Below are 16,719 nucleotides of genomic sequence, written 5' to 3'. Positions count from 1 at the left end.
AATGATCCTGAAACCAACTATTTGCTAGATTATGACATTCTCGCCATGAGTCTGAAATGTGGTTTTTTTTCTGTTACTAATGACTGTCGCACCGTCTGGCGACTTGCAGCCGACAAGCATGTTGGGAATAGCACCCCTATCGCATGAAACAGGACGCATTTTCGTGCAGTGAAAGATATGCGTGATGCTGTGCCGAACGGAGCGAGCCAGTCATCAAAGGTGAACTTGGTAGTGTACTGGAAGAACAGACCCCTGGTGAGAATGTTAAGGACCTGTTTCCCATAATACAGTCTTCATGTACAGTGCTAACTGTTATATTGTCGTCATGTACAATGTTAACTCCTGCGTTGTATTCATGTACAGTGTTAACTGTTATATTGTCTTCATGTCCAGTGTTAACTCCTATATTGTCTTCATGTACAGTGTTAATTTCTGGGCGTCTGCAAGTACGGGCAGTATGGTACATGCATTCTCTGGAGGTGAAAGTGATCTCAAAATGGGAAGTGGTGATACATTAACCCCTAGATGAATGCTGCAATAAAATGCGGAGCAAATTTTCTGCACTGAAGTTTGAAGTTTAAAACATTGAGCCACATATTGACTTAAGAGTGACTTAGGACATTACTGCAATATCAAACAAGGACGAACTGTCGGTTTCACGACAACGTTTATTGACGTGTATGCAAAATGTATTAGTGTAATATTATATAACGAAGACATATATGCTGATCTAACTTACCAAATTGTAACAAAGAAGTTAAGAGCGTATAAAGTTATAGTCAATAGTTCAGTTCACATCGTACCACAACACCGGACTCAGTCTACCACTCACAGTGTGTTACATGCATCACCTACGGGGAGAGTACAAAGTGATGTTGATGACGACGTTGTTGCTGTGGCTGTTAGTGACTGAGCGTGCATCCCCGATGTTTCTCACAGGAACATCAGACTTGTCAACACGTGTGCAAAATCTGCATCGTCAAAAAATCTCTGTGTAGTTCATAACATATCATTTGTTTATGTAACTACCTCCACATCTTCTCGCGGTTGATAATGTGTTCCCTGCTTCCTTGTGTAACTAGTGATGGTGTGAAGGCTCTGATAACTAACCAGCAATTGCCACAACGTATCCACACGAGACGTCCAAAGTCAAGGTCGTGGACAGACTCTCGGGGGCAGAGGTTGAGACACTGTATGGAAGTTAGCGCCTTAATGCCTCATGTAAGTCAGATATGGTCTAGGGACATAGGTACCGTAATAAACTCCATGTGTTTGTGTTTAAATTAGCTTTGCCGGGACAACTTCAGACAAATTATTTTCAAAAAACAAAGATGTTTCATCAAAGACCAAACAAGGAGACCATAAATGTTAAATAAGTCAAGATTGGTTTTTGAAAAATGTTTAGATATAGACCGATTTTGGAATATTTTTGTTAAACGAATTTGATGCCATATTCACTGGTCATGTATTAATGATGTGGCACTTGACATATGTCGATTATTGGCTGCATGACATAAATATGACATGAATGTCAACCAAGTGGGTGAGCTGATGCAGTGGTCCGTTGTTTGCCTTCTCACGACATTCACAGGTTGCTGAGGCTGGATCTTCACGGGCGCCTTTGCTACCTCCATCACCCGAACTCTGAAGATCTGAAAAGCATGGCTCTCATCACGGCAGGGAGGTTCGAGGATGTGGCCTCAAGTCTATGCAACTGGACACCTTGCTTCCCAGTCAGATCAACAGAAGGTCTGTGTATAACACCCGGCTTCTGTACTGTCAGGAGCCATCGTGTACAGTGTAGGAGAAACTTATCCGCTTGATGCGAGCTCTTGTCTTGTTTTCCTTTCAGTTAGTGACAACTGTTCTAGGGGAAGAAAGAGTTGTGAGACCTATCTCGGCGTTCATGGTAAAGAACTGGATCCATACAGATCCTAGCTTCCGAAGTATAAGATTATGTCTAACAGTCATTGTAAAATTGTGATATAGTTTGGCTGTTCTATGCTCTTTTATCACCTTTATTTCAGGTAGAATTCATGCATACCTAAACTGCAGTTATGAACTGCAGAAATACTAAATGAATACTTGACACTGTCTATGATATATGCATTTGTAGGTAATAAAATGTTTGAAACTTCATGTCAGTGGTATCAGACTGAGTGGCTCGGATGTTTCCTATTTATATATGTAATAACTGATCTCTATTTAATATATGAAACATACAAGCATTCCCAATTAATTCACATCTATATAAAGTAAATTTAGCTGACATCAGCCAAAGCTTCATAAGTTTAAAGTGACACCATTCAGAACAACATGAGTCTTTGCCTTCTTGAAAAAAAGGGTAATATAATGCAAAACGGCAATAAAACATGATGACGTGCTATTTCCGTGTTGTCACGACTCCAAATGTACAGTAGACAACCTTGACCACTTCAAAGTACCCACGAACTCCATGGTATATGACCATTACATGACCGTGTGCAAACACCTAGCTGCAGGTGGGGCAACGCGCAGCGAAGATGGACAATGTACTGTGGCTATGTGCCCAGTCCACCGAGCTGTAAGCGGTGTTTTAAGAACTATCTTGCAGTAAGCCTGGACGAGTTGTCTCCCTTCAAATGTGTTCGATCCATGAGCTACAGAGCTTGTAGGTTACACACTACGAAATGTTTTCCCGTAAACTTCTCTAGTACTAAACTTATCATTCGGATATCTGAATTAAGGATCCCGTACCGATCCATCGAAATTTGCTCGTTAACTCTAACAAAATGCAATTTCTGACCAATTTGTCTGGATATTATTCCGAGCCCAGGAAGCTGAACACATCAACACAGTTCAGCACCAAATGCCACCTACTTGAAACCATCTGTACACACATAAGCATAAGTAATGGTAAAATATAACAGCACTCAAAACTGTGTTCATTTTAAATTACTGAATGTATGTGCTTTTAAAAAAAAACATAAACATCTAATCATTATTTCCTGCAATCACAGCTGTCACACATATCTGTGTCTTCAGTAGTCAGTCTCACAGCCCCCTGAACCACATTACTTCCCTACTGCCAAGCCCTCTCTGCAGTGCTAAAGCCTTCAATGAAGCCAGTCTAGATTTCTTCAGGCTCAGAATTTCTCTGGTTTCTGAATCCCTGGTCTCCCCAGGGCTCCTTTTCAATTAATATTGGTTTGGTTGTTACTATCAAAATTCTATATATTCACAGACTATGGAAAGTCTATGTCTTCCGATGCTTACACATGGTCTCGCTCAGGGAGCATGCGACTCGGATTAAGTGTACTAGAACCTGTGCCGAAAACCTGTGCTGAACCTTAGCAAAGGGAAACAACTCGACGAGGATAACTGTCCTCTACAACGCGCAATATACAACATACTATATCAACTTATGATACCACCGAAACCCAAAACTGTGTACAAATTGTGAAACAGTTTACTCATAGGAATTACACGCGTTGATCTTGTTGATTTCTAACTTGCTAACAATTCGGCAATAATGTAAACTTTTAAGTCTTCATATTACCAAACTACCACACCACGCCGAAACATCAAGAAAATGGGTCTCTCATCTCCTCAAAACATAGGAAATTACAAGGATATACATACAGAGAGAGAGAGAGAGAGAGAGAGAGAGAGAGAGAGAGAGAGAGAGAGAGAGAGAGAGAGAGAGAGAGAGGCAGTTTCACTTCATCCACAATATATTCGTTTCGTAAATTATTTCTGTAGTGTACTGATTATTAGATCATCACAGATTAAAGTGGAGCTTGTTGTTGCCCAAATTGTGTTTTGGGCAACAATATTACATGAGTCGACACCATCGTTGTGTAAAGTGCAATGTTAACTTATGTCAGGTAATAGTTTACAACCATGGCGACCTGTTGTACTACTATCATTCTCAGTCAGATTTTGACCAGATTGTGGATGGGATAATTAAGTCCCACCGATCTTAAGGAATTTATGTTCCGCCTTGCATTGAATATTTTGTATAGGTGAATGATGATAAAGTCCCCTGCAAATATGATGTGTTTGTTTGTAATTCTATCAGGGCAGGAGATTTGTTTAACTCAGACCAATCAACCAACCAAACAACCAATATTTCATTGCATGAACGACCAAAGGCCTGTTTACAAAAGAGATACATATAAACAATGGCAGACCAACTGAAATATGCATTGTAAATAACTAGGGCTACATTGTGTTGTTTTGGAGGTTCTTTGTATGAGCATAAACACTGACGTAAGAAAAAAGGCAGTTGCGGAGATCACTATCTCTTTGGTTTTCACATACAGGACTAATAAACGTAAAAATATATTCATCTTCAACAAAATTACAACATGGACACAATATTTGGGTGTTTTCAATAGTAATGTCTAACTCCTTAATCATTACGGCCTCTGCTCATTGACTGTGGCGTGTTTCTGTCATAAGCGGGAATTCAAAGGACGATTTAAAGGTTTGTATTTTAATAATAGAAGGTGTGTTGGTGATCTGTGACTTTTAGGATGCGTTTTTTCCACATATCAAAATCACGTTAGTTTTCTCCTTTAAACATATCGACAACAAGCAACTGTCAGTGAACATATTTACTTTTCCAAATGTCCGTGATAACAAAATATAGCCAATACCGTATCTACACAGTGGGGTGCAAATATGAGATGTCCAATCATTCTTGCCAAGATCATGAAGATGTGCAATCATATTGAAAGCGTTTTCAGGCATATCAATTATTTTTCACCAATATTTTAAACAACGACAATAAGATGATACGTACAACCATCCCACATTCACTATGAACCATAGCGTTTGGTGCTGACAAACCAACTTTAGGAAACTTTATAAGGCAAACAATTGATTTTTTTTCTACCGTATAATAATGTTTAATGCCATATTAAGATGTAAACAGTAAAACCAGTTTGTATTTAATAATATGAGTGAAGTTGTGTCTGAACTTCCATGGCCTCCTCTGTTAATTACAGATACATTTACGCCTAACGTATGGGTATATAATATGCCAAGGTAGTTATAATTCTTTCCCGGACAGAGCTGTGAACGTAAGATCATCAGGGACTCGTGTCTAAACGACAAAAGGCAATTTGGAGAAATTACAGTACAAGACAACAAAAGAAAAGGTACTTCTCCAAATTGTCGATTCCCTCAAGGCAAAAGTAAAAACTTGGACAGAAAGAAAGAAAAAATGGGGAAAGGAAAACAAATTCATTAAAAAATAGTTTTTAGAAAGAATGAAAAACACTTCTACAGGCAACTTAAAACAAGTGGTGATGGTGAGCATGATAAACGACCTCTCATGGATGCCACTGAAAGGTTTGGAAACATTTGTGGCGACTGTCACCTGGAGGCACCATGGGTCAGTGACTATGACCATGCAATGCATGACAAAGTAACTAGGTCGTTTGTCTGTTACATCTCACAAGATTGCCTGAAAGGTGTCATTAAAAAGTCCAAATCTAATACAGGGTCTGATGGCATTCGAAACCGGTATCGGAAACTGTTTCTTCGTGTCCAGACACCATTACTGCACTGTTTTAATTCGCTTGTGGACACAGGTAATGTTCCTCCATGGCTCGCACAATCGCACAATAGTCCTTCCAAAAAAAGGAGACTTGACTGATCCCCAAAACTTCCGCCCTCCCTATCACATGTTTGAATACACTATGCAGTTTTATTCACAGGGTGATTGACAAACCTCGTGTCATGTTATTGCTCTTCCAGTCATATAATTAACAGAGAGCAGAAGGAGACAAGAAATGGGTGTTGGGGTTGCAAGGAACAACTTCTTGTACAGAAAATGATTTTGTAAGAGGCTAAAACGTATCACCGAAATCTCTTCATGTGCTGGATTGACTTAAAAGAAAGCATATGACTCTGTCCCACACGAATGGATTCTGAAGTTTCTTCAGTGAATTGACCTCCCTGAGCGACTACTTATTGCGACTACTTATCCAAGTCTTTACTGAGTAGCTGGTCGACCCAAGTTGAGATGTACTCCCAAGGCAGGTGCAGACTTCGGAATCTATTCCGATCAGAAGTGGAATATTTCAGGGGGACTCATTTAGTCCTTTGTTTTTTTTCTCTGTCTTCAAATCTTTATGAGAGAACACAACGTTTCGGAGTTAAAGCTTACTCCTTCACCTGATGAAGGAGTAAGCATTAACTCCGAAACGTTGTGTTCTCTCATAAAGAAGTTGATATCCATAAAAATCTTCATTCTTATGTATTTTCACTTCTAAATGACATTCAAAGACTTGTCTTCAAATCCTTTGATTTTTCTGCTCAACAGGGAGGAGGGTTGCCATCGCGGACCATCTCAGCTCAGATCCTCAACATCTCTTACTCATCTCCTCTACATGGATGACATCGAGCTCCTTGCCAAAGGAGATACCAATTTGAAATAACAGGTTCTCCTTGTCGAGTCCCTTTGTAATGATATTGGCATGACATTTGGACTCGACATATGTAATACTCTTCATTTGAAACGTGGCAAGGTAACTAATGATGGATCGGTCAAGTTACAAGGGGGAGGAGTTATTGAGCATCTTGTGGAAGATCAGGCATACACCTGTCTTGGAATGCAAGTTCGAGACAAGCTCAAGAATACCCAGAATCAAGATAAACTTTGAGCCGAGTATATATCTCGTTTAAACGAAATCTCAGCTCAGAGCTAAATTCTCTAGTCAAAGCAACCAATACTTTTGCTGTGCCAGTCCTGTCCTATTCTGTTGGTGTAGTTGATTGGACAAAGCAAGACATCCAGAATCTTGACCGCCTGACCAGAAGGATCATGTCACAGCACTCGTTCCTCTCTTAATCGTTTTTATATGCCAATCAATTCTGGAGGTCGGGGTTTGATTAATGTGGAGATTCTTCGAGACAGAATTTTGTTATGTGCTTTTGTACATTTTATTTATCGGATGCACGTCAAGATTCACGATGAAAGCAAGGAATTCCAAAGCTATTTTCAGCGTGATAAGGTTGTTGGACAATATCTGAAATTTGAAGTTGATGTTGTTGATGGCGATGTACTGCTGGACGGTACACCGATGAAGTAAACCAGGTGAAGTCCTTCACCAAGTCAGCCCAGAGTCGGCCCTTTGTGGAAAAGCTGTCTGAGAAGCCATTGCATTGTGTGTACAGGACATTGTGTGGAACAGAACAACAATCCAACCGACTCCTTCGCCTGGATGAAGTCGGCCGGTCTCAAATGTGAAACTGAGGGCTTCCTTTTTGCTGCTCAGGACCAGTCACTTCCCACTCGCAATCGCCATATTGTGATTCTTAACCAAAATGTGAATATGAAATGTCGACTATGCAACGAATTCACAGAGACCTTGTCAGTAGATGCCCTTCCTTGGCACAAACAGCATATCTTAAAAGACATAATGGCATGGCTCGCTGGTTTTACTATCGTCTCTGCCATGCATGTGGCTTTGACCCCGAGGTCCATCAATGGTACGACCCTGAACATGTCGCGTCCTGAAAATGAGGATTTTAAACTTTTCTGGAATAGACCAATATACAGCCTGAAGCGAATTCCTGCCAACAATCCTGATCTTGTCCTTTTTTTGACAAAGGCAATGAAATTATTTATATCATGGATTTTTTGTTCCTTTTGACAACAATGTGACTGGCAAGATTCAGGAAAAGCATGATAAATATGCGGACCTCGCCTTTGAAATGCCCCTCTGGTATCCCAAATACACTTTTGTCAGGCTCCCCATTGTTCTCGGTGCCCTTGATTCGGTACCTCCTGATCTCTTGGCGCAAATCAGGAAAGTGCCCGGGTTCTCCACCGGTAGCACAGCCCTTCTGACAATCTGGGTAATGCAGAAGGCTGCTTTGTTGTGAGGCCTTCATATTCTCCGGAAAGTTCTTGGTGGGTTCGACAAGGCAGTGTTTCCTGGGAGAAATCCCATTCACTGTCTGTGCTGCGTGTAGAGCGGGCGAAGGCCCTGAGCTGTTGATGAGCTTTACCAGCCTGACTATGCCAGGATCACCCGAACAATCTCTGCTGCATTCTATCCTAACCTGTAAAACATAATTATTCATTTATATAGCGCCAAGTATCCATCTGACGAGTTGCTCAAAGAACGCTCTAATCAAAATCATATTATTATCATTATTACTCGGATAGCCCAAGCCTTCATAGGCGCTAGAAGGTTATAGTCACCTGACTTTATGTCACCCGGTACCCATTTTCTGCTGTGTGAACAGAGGAAATAAAAAATCTCACTTAACATAGGTGAGACCAGATGTACCACATGTGCTTCGGTGTGGGGGAGGACTCAAGTCCTAGAAACTAGGACTGCCAAGTTTGACGGTGCTTACCTTCAACTGATTTCTGACCTGAGCTCTACGCACAGTACCTCTCGCCACCATTTGCAAAATTCATATGTTTATCTTGAACAAAACAATCCATTTCTCTCTAACGCTACCTCTACGGAATATGACGATGTTTGTGTTATCAAGATTCATATTGAACTGCCATTTATCTATATATAGTATATCTAGTTGATTTGGACACCTAGTTACAGAACTGAACTTAAAAATCACATCATCAGCGAATAATAACGTCCTGTTAGACTGGGGAAAAAATGGATGGCTTCATCTCATGACTTCATGACAATCCAGAATTTACTGAAGTCATGGTAGAATGCCGATTGTAATCTGTTTCCGTTAACAACACGGTGTGCAATTCGTTAAAGAAAAATGAGAAATGTAGTAAGACCTAAAACACAACCTTGTCTTTGACTGCAGGACAATGGGAAAAGTCATCATCGCCAGTAGACTTTTCTAAATCCTTTTTGAAATTCAAAGATTGCTTGCATGTTTGAACATTGTGTAAACATTCTTTTGATACTAGATAAAGGTAAAGGTTTTTATCAAGAATACTAATAAACGAAATACCCCTATGGATAACCGGATTTTGTGCATTTCCATTTTGATACACTGGGATAATAATAGACTGAACCCAGACGGAAGGAAAACGATGTCTGTCAGATACTTATTTGAATATTGTAACCAGTGAGGACATACTATCATGTAATTGAGTATGTAAGCATTTCTGTCCATCAAACCAAGCAGATTTACTAACTTTAAGACGAGACACAGCATCCAATATATCATAGTTGACGAACCAATAACAATCCAGAATTTACTGAAGTCATGGTAGAAAACCGATTGCAATCTGTCTCCGGGAACAAGACGGTGTGCAGTCAACTTACGCCGGATTCTGTCGTATCCTGTAGGTATCATTATTTTCATTTAGCACACTTTTAGAGTATGGTATATGCTGTGTACCTTAGTGGATGTCAACAGACTTTATCCAAATGTGATTCTGACATAACTTCAGTCAGTCAGTCACTTCGTCAATCAGGGAGCACACCAGGCACTTGATGCTCGGACAGGAGTCCTGTCATAATGGTAAACAGTTGTCAATAGCATTTGTATTATTTGTATCATTTGTATTAGAACATATACAACCTCCACAGTATTAGTAGATCGGGCATGTTTGACATTTGCTGTCATCACTGATTATAGTTGGTCCATGTTATAACATCGCCTTACTCCATTACTTTCTGATTCACATTCTGCATTCTTCTGTCTGTTTTGCATATAGTTTTCCACAGCGGATATTCTAGTCCTGGGTGTGTAGTGGTAACTACAGTAGCACATTCTGTGTTGTATGCATGGTATGTCCTGTGTTGAAGATGTGGTATATTTTGTGTTTTATATTGTGTTATTGTGTTGTGTTATACATATAGTACTATTAAACTATGAGTCTATGTCGCGTGTAGGAAATCACGTACTTTATGTATCACTCTTTGTAATTGTCAGAATTATGTTGATAAGTGGTTGACCGTAAGTGTTGAAGAAAGTAAAACTGTATATTACCAGCTGATTGTAAACTCCCAGACACTTCCCAAATGCACTTCCCAGACACTTCGTGTAATTGCGCCTTCAAGTACACGCACCGCAAATCACAATTGTCTTATTTATTTATTACTATATAGTGTTATTCCGCCTTGATGCTTAGTATAGCGATGGTGGTGTAGTAGTGGCGTTTATAGTAATGAGGTCAGGCCTCGTATTGCTCTCCTTTCTGTCAACACTACTTCAGACTGACTTAGCCAGAGGATGTGCATGTCTCAATCAAGTCCATTGTATGATATTTACATTTAAACCAGCTTACTCCACATCACAGATATATAGGGAGCAACTAGTTACACTTTCCACATTCACCAGTCTTGTCGTCAGCAGTCACAATATTGTGCAGAGGTGTGGCATTTAGCCCTCCTTGAGATTATATTTACTAACGACTTCATTTGACACAGCCAGACACCAATGTCGTGAAAATACAACACCTCAGTCAGAATGGGCTAAAAATGTACAGACTGCACATCAAAGACCAACCCATGTCATACAAAAATATTTTAGCTCACTCTGACACAATCAATAGACGACTCTGCATGTCACCATTAGTTTCCACGATAGCTGTTTCTAGGTATAAAGTATACCCGCCAACTACAGCCAGCATGACAATCTAAACATGACGCATTCCCGGATCGACTCTGTGCACGTCGAGCTCCATCGTCACCCACGCTCGGTCCACGTTCGTCTTGTTCATGCTGAAAGTCAGACAGACGATGATGATGTGGTCGAACGTATCTCTATAGTAACCGTCCAGCAGGTCCAGCACGACCTGTCTTGCCGCAACCAGTCTGGTTGCACACAATCACGCAGTGAGGGTCGTGAGGCAGATCAAAAGATGGCTTGCACGGATAGTCTATTGTCTCTGCTGAGTTGGGCGTCCATGATCACGTACAATTACAAGTACAATCTACCCTCGGCTTGAGCCTTCTTGGTGACTTGGACGGTGATCCCTTCGCTGCCATTTTTGATTCGACGTCTGCTGCCGTGCAGGTGATCATCATCCGTGGATTGCATGTCCAACGACGATTTAATTAAAAGTGGATGTTTACAAGAAATATTTTAATAGCCTGAAGGCAAGAAAGGGAGTCGGAATAGATTATATACTGTTTATGTTCAAGGTGTCTTTGAATATATTTAAGAGCCGTTAGTATGGCGTTAGCTTCAGCTGTAAATATAGAGATGTTGTTTGGTAATGTAGAAGATATTGTTCTGGATCCACCGTCCTTTGGACCCATCTGTAAATAAGGATTTATAATTGCCATATTTATGTTTTAATTGATTATATTCTTGTTTGTATTGTTATTCATTAGTTTCTGGTTTTTTTTAATGTAGTTAATGTTAGGTCCACTTGGGGTCTAACCAACTGCCAAGGAGGAGAAGAAAGAAGTCGGGAAGGACCTATATTTTCCAGCTCAATGCTAGAAGCAGCAAGAAATGGCTTAATTCTGAGCCCAAGAGGCGGAACAAGGGAAGTCGTTTTGTTATTCAAATCCTCATAAATGCAGGATTAAACTCATTAGAAGTTAATTTTGTAATGTATTGTAAGGATAGTTTTGTACGGCGTTGGTTGAGAGAAGGCTCATCAGCTTCGACGTAGAGACTGTCGATAGGAGAGGTTCTAAAAGAACCGAGACAAAGTCTCAAGCCTTGGTGGTGCACAGGATCAAGTAGTTTTAGGTTGCTTTGACGAGCTCCATCATATACGATGGAGCCGTAATCAAGTTTAGATCGAACCAGTGATCTATATAAGTGAAGGAGGGTAGTTTGTCCCCCTCCCCATTTTGAATTAGAAACAACCTGTAATAAATCGAGTGCCTTCGGGCATTTGGCTTTAAGGGATTTAATAAAAAGGTCAAATGTGAATCTAAAATAAGTCCGAAGAACTTGGCCTCCTTGATCGCTTTGATTGGGGTACCACTTGGAAATAGTTCTTTATGAGGTTTGTATTTACGACAGAAGTGTATACAACTGGTTTTTGAGTTTTCAAGACACCATTTATCTATTTTGTTTAAACACAACTGTAGTTGCAGTTCAATAGTATGCATATTTTTCCCACGACAAGAAATAATAAAATCACCCACAAATAACGATCCATCTATTAAATCGTTTAAAACTTTAGATAAACTGGTCATCTTTATGCTAAAAGGACTGACAGACAAAATATTGCCTTGAGGAACACCCTATTCCTGTTTGTAATGATCAGACAGGGTAGAACCCACACGGATCAATATGATCACGTCCAGGTTTAGGTATTGGTACTACCTTGAGGAACACCCTATTCCTGTTTGTAATGATCAGACAGGGTAGAACCCACACGGATCAATATGATCACGTCCAGGTTTAGGTATTGGTACTACCTTGAGGAACACCTTATTCCTGTTTGTAATGATCAGACAGGGTAGAACCCACACGGATCAATATGATCACGTCCAGGTTTAGGTATTGGTACTACTATGGCGCCACGCCACGAGTGAGGAAAGTTACCCGATGTCCAAATATCATCAAAAATATTTAGATCTAGAGTTTCTAGCCAGGATTCTGGTAAATGCTTCAGGAGTTGATAATGTATGTTATCAGCTCCTGTAGCAGTATCGTGAGCTTGATCAGGAGTAATATGGAGTTCATGAATAGAAATGTTTCATTATAATCTTCCCCATTATCTGACCTGAAATTAATAGGTTTCTTTTCTTGTTGTCTTTGATATTGTTGGAATTTAGGTACATAATTCGAAGAGGAAGAGTGTTCAGCCAGAGTTTGAGCCAGTTTATTTGCAATATCTGATTTATCGGTAAGTAATTGATCTCCATGTTCAAGATGATGGACACTAGATTTAGTAATTTTACCTTTAATTTTCTGGACCATGTTCCAAATAATTTTCTGCTTTTTTCCTTGCCTTCTTAGCTTGTTTGCAGTCATCGTTGAACCACGGTTTTCGAAAATGTGGAACTGCAGAGGACTTTGGTATACATTCATCAGCAATAGATTTCAGTTCATCAGAAAAAACATTTGATAGCGTCAGGAACATCAATAAAATATTCAGGTTGAACTTTGGCAGCACACAGCGTTTCATATAAAGGCCAGTTAGCCTTTTTAAATTCCATCTTGATGGAATGAGCGCATGATACCGAGTTAGTACATGTAGTGACACCGTGCCCGTACCTTTGGCAATTGAAGCATCTCAGTGGATTGGGGATATAAGTATCAACACTGATATTACAATATCCTGCTCTTACTGGAATACTTGGAGAAGAGAAGTGAAAGAGGTTTGTGTTAGTAGGTTTTGTTTCTGAGCTTATCCGAGTTGTAAATCTTTTAACGAATGTAACCCCTTGATCTTTCATTTCCGATACGTACGATATCAAGTTTAAGACATATCAGCGAGCAAGTGATCTCGGTCTCTGACAATCCCTTTGCTCATATTCGGAGTCATGTGTGGAGTAACTGAAACTTGAACTCCAACAAACAGGTCAGTTGTCAACAGGGTGGTTGATTGCTGTTTCCAGCTACATTCTACAAGTTGGGAACCTGAACGCAGTCGTCTGATATTTCGTACCTCCCCTGCGATACCATGTATACCTTTTGATATCACAAACGGGTATAATTTGATAGGTGACATGTCAAGAGTCTCGATCACTAGAAATCTTGGCCAGTATTCAACGGTCGGAATAGACGGTCGTAGTTCATCATCATCATTGTCGAGTTGACGTTTGTTTCTTCTAACGGGGGTTGTGTAAGCCATAGTTAGTTTAATATGGTTCATCATCTGAGCTCCCCACCCACCACGGAGTATCACAAGGACAATGCGACTTGCAGCACCAAGGATACTCAGATGATATACTCCAGCAGAAGAATTATAAATAATTGATCCACCAGATTGGTCCACTCTCAATCACCTACTTACGGTGGGCGAGCAGGTAAAAGCGCCAGGTTAGTGATCCAGCGAGATTGACGTGACGGGATCGAGCCCACCTGTGGCCTGGAGTCATCAATGTGTGCAGACTCTTTCAGTGTTCTCACAACCCCTAGTGTAGAGTACACAACCCTGTGAATAAATATGTGCATGCACCTAGTTGCGGGCGCAGCAACGTGTAACTTGGACAAAGTGTTGTGACAACGTGTCCCAGTCCACCCAGCTGTGAATTGGCTACCTCGTTAGGATGAGAGAGTCTAGTGGCAGCAAGTGTTGTATACTCTCCAGGGAGCTGAGATTGATAATACGATGAGACGCTGAGGCGGACATTGAATGATCGAGGGAACCATATACCAGCACCTTGAACAAGCACTAGGTGCATGGATATATAAATATCCTGTAAAAATAATCACCATCAACAAGATCCAGCATCCAACTCGCTCTGCAATGGCAGCTTCTGCTCTGACAAGTGTAGTCTTCATTATGTGCCGAAGGTAACTCTAGAATCTGTACTACACAGGGTAACACTAAATATGCCGTATATTAAGATAGACTTCATTTGTTGTTTATGGGAATGTACGTTGCAGAGGAAACCTATTTTGTGGCAAAGTTTGACATGCATGAAAAGTCCGAGCACTGACAAATATCTGCAACGAAAATGTTTCAAATATAATATTGTCGTGTATGTGAAGGTCTGTGTAAGTTGAAGACAATTTGTGAGTTACTATATTAGTGGCCTCACGGGCCTACATGTTTGTACGAGTGAGTGCGTGAGTGAGTGAGTGAGTGAGTGAGTGAGTGCTTCTAGCAATATTCCAGCAGTATAACGCCAGGGAACACCGACAATGGGCTTCACACATTATACTCATGTGGGGAATAGAACCCGGGTCTTCGGTGTGACGAGCCAACGCTTTGACCACCAGGCCACCCCACCGCTCTTGTCGGTATGAAATCAGGTCTTCATACAACCGAAGCACAATGATCTGATGACATATCCCGTTACGTGTATTCTTGTGACGAAAGGATAAGATGTGGTTATGACATGAAGTCATTGTAACATTATCCGTAAATATCCGGGTTAGATTTGGGATTCAGCAACCCACGAATGTCTTGAGAGGTGACTCATGTGTCGGGTGGCTCGTCGCGCTGACATGGTTGATGGGTGATTTCGAATCCCATTTCTGTACATAGATACTAACGATGTCAACCCCATGACCTTCTGGTCCACATTCAGTTATTTACAGACCACCGCTATACAGTTAAGGAGTGAGTGAATGAGTGAGTTTAGTTTTACGCCGCGCCGCACTCAGCAATATTACAGCTATATGGCGGCGGTCTGGAAATAATCGAGTCTGGTCTAGACGATCCAGTGATCAACAACATGAGCATCGATCTGTGCTTTTGGGAACCGATGACATGTGTTAGCCAAGTCAGCGAGCCCGACGACCCGATCCCGTTAGTCGCCTCTTACGACAAGCATAATCGCCTTTTATGGTAAGCTTGGGTTGCTGAAGGCCTATACTACCCCGGTACCTTCACGGGTTCTATACAGTTAAGGATTACTGAGTGTGGCGTTAAAGAAAGACAGAAAGAAAAGAAACAGAACATATGTTTCCAAGTGAAGTCGTGATGTAGAATATTGATGTAACTGGAGTATCAGGACAGAATCATCCAAGTGACCGCTGATATTATCAATGTATAGAACTAGAGGTATGCGTGTGCCTAAATGTATCAAGATTTTGTGACGCTTTGAAGTCAAATTAATTGCACTTATTATCCGGGTTAACCATGAGATCATATATATAAGGAAATTAACTAATGACGGATAGGGATGGATTTCCTTTGGTTTGCAAGATGATCTCATTACCGTTCGTGGTTACCTTAAGTATCACAGGAGATCCTTCAGACGGCTGTTGTCCCACATTTTGACCGCCTTCTGGGCATTAAGACATGAGGTCAAAATATTTAATTTTATTTGTTAAAGTTTTAAATCAATTGAAATTCAGTGAAGTATTTGATCAATACCTTTATCGGGATCATTTATTTAAATCAAATGTGTGTAATATCAAATACAATGCACATTGGCTTGGCATGACCAGCCGACTGGTTGAACCGGGCCCATTCAACCACCCGTCTAGCTAAAGTCAGGGCCAAAGTGGTGTGTTGAGCAATAGGAAAAACGGTCCTGCTCCAATGCCCTTAACCACCAAGATCCGTTTCTCCACGGACACAGGGCCGCAAACCACGCCAAACGGGATGGTGTACCAAATATCCCCCGGGTCCACAACGGGGGTGAACGGCTCTCTGCGTTACCCAGCACCCACCACGAGGAGGTGGCCGTTCATGGGTGCCCCAGGAATTATGAATTGCAAAGCCGTTCCACTGCTGCACGTGATCGAAAACGCGTTGGGTCAGCTCGAAGTCGCTCTCAGTGACATCATGTTTTACCCACAATGGTCAAACATCAGCAAATCCATAGGCAACAACAAGCTGTTCATTGACGGAAATCGACACGATTTGTCTGAGGGTTATTTGTTTGTTTGCATTCTGAACGATGAAATTTTCAAACCTATCAAAGCCAGCCTCAAACTCAACATGTCTCACGACTTTAAACACAGAGAAAAAATCCATCAGGCTCGGTAAAAACTCCTAGGTTGTCGCAGAACGACATACGACCGCAAAGTACCGTCAGGGGTTCAAGATATCCCAGTCCCATCATCTATCATGAGGTGTTTGTTCATCTCGATGAGCACGACCGACAAAGTTCAGGGCCAACGCCCCTTAACCCTCCTGGGAGTCATGCCAGTGAAAACGGAAAAGCGCAACGACAATCAAACCGAATCGTT

General features: G+C 41.0%; 1 long non-coding RNA gene across 1 annotated transcript; it reads left to right on the top strand.

The window, feature by feature from the left end:
* On the top strand, positions 1-2,295 carry LOC137296358 (uncharacterized). Its single transcript, XR_010957638.1, has 3 exons — positions 1-255; positions 1,083-1,221; positions 1,592-2,295. It is a non-coding gene; the product is annotated as an uncharacterized lncRNA (long non-coding RNA).
* The last annotated feature ends 14,424 nt before the right edge of the window (positions 2,296-16,719 follow it).

This window comes from Haliotis asinina, chromosome 9, assembly GCF_037392515.1.
Source record: "Haliotis asinina isolate JCU_RB_2024 chromosome 9, JCU_Hal_asi_v2, whole genome shotgun sequence".
Lineage (NCBI taxonomy): Eukaryota > Metazoa > Mollusca > Gastropoda > Lepetellida > Haliotidae > Haliotis > Haliotis asinina.
The sequence above is the reverse complement of the archived record's forward strand: the minus strand, read 5'-3'. Positions and strand labels throughout refer to the sequence as shown.